The sequence below is a fragment of the Aptenodytes forsteri genome, unplaced genomic scaffold (genome assembly GCF_000699145.1).
Source record: "Aptenodytes forsteri isolate BGI_AS27 unplaced genomic scaffold, ASM69914v1 Scaffold2, whole genome shotgun sequence".
NCBI classification, from domain to species: Eukaryota; Metazoa; Chordata; class Aves; order Sphenisciformes; family Spheniscidae; genus Aptenodytes; species Aptenodytes forsteri.
The window spans coordinates 12,590,301-12,591,051 of NW_008795695.1; the positions used below are offsets into that span (position 1 = coordinate 12,590,301).

Here is a 751-nt window from a genome sequence, read left to right on the forward strand (position 1 = left end):
CGGTCGGCGGGTGGTGAGCAATTGCATCGTGCATCACTTGCTTTGTGTATTATTGTTATTATTACATTATTATTATTATTGCTATTATTATTTTATTTCAATTATTAAACTGTTTTTATCTCAACACACAAGTTTTTCTCACTTCTACTCTTCCAATTCTCTCCCCCATCCCACTGGGGGGCCAGGGGGGGAGGAGTGAGCAAGCGGCTGTGTGGTACTCAGTTGCCGACTGAGGTTAAACCACAACACCAGGAGAAAAAAGATAAGCGGTAAACTATCTGTTTCTCCTGACTCTGAATGGCAGGTGCAAACATTAAGCCACGCTTTTCCACCGACAATGGAAGCATAAATCTTTATGACAGTAACTTTCCCACTCACTATGACAAGTGACACTGACTACTGGGTCCAGTGAAAGCCACTGAGCTCCAACAGTCCAGGCGGAAGTCCCACTGCATCTTAAAAAGAAAGAAGAGCTTCACATTGAAGAGCTCAACTGACATGACAGACTGGGTGAATTCCCACATACATTGCATCAAGTCTTCTGTGGCTGTAACATGGTGTTAGAGTGTGTCCAGAGAAGGGCAACGAGGCTGGTGAGGGGTCTGGAGCACAAGTCTTATGAGGAGCGGCTGAGGGAACTGGGGTTGTTTAGCCTGCAGAAAAGGAGGCTGAGGGGAGACCTTATCGCTCTCTACAACTACCTGAAAGGAGGTTGTAGCGAGGTGGGTGTCGGTCTCTTCTCCCAAGTAAC

At 46.3% G+C, this 751-nt stretch overlaps 1 protein-coding gene across 1 annotated transcript in view; it reads right to left on the bottom strand.

Moving 5' to 3' along the window:
- Window positions 1-751, bottom strand: part of WDR4 (WD repeat domain 4) — a 21,701-nt gene that overhangs the window by 16,863 nt on the left and 4,087 nt on the right. The gene's annotated exons all lie outside the window — the stretch shown is intronic.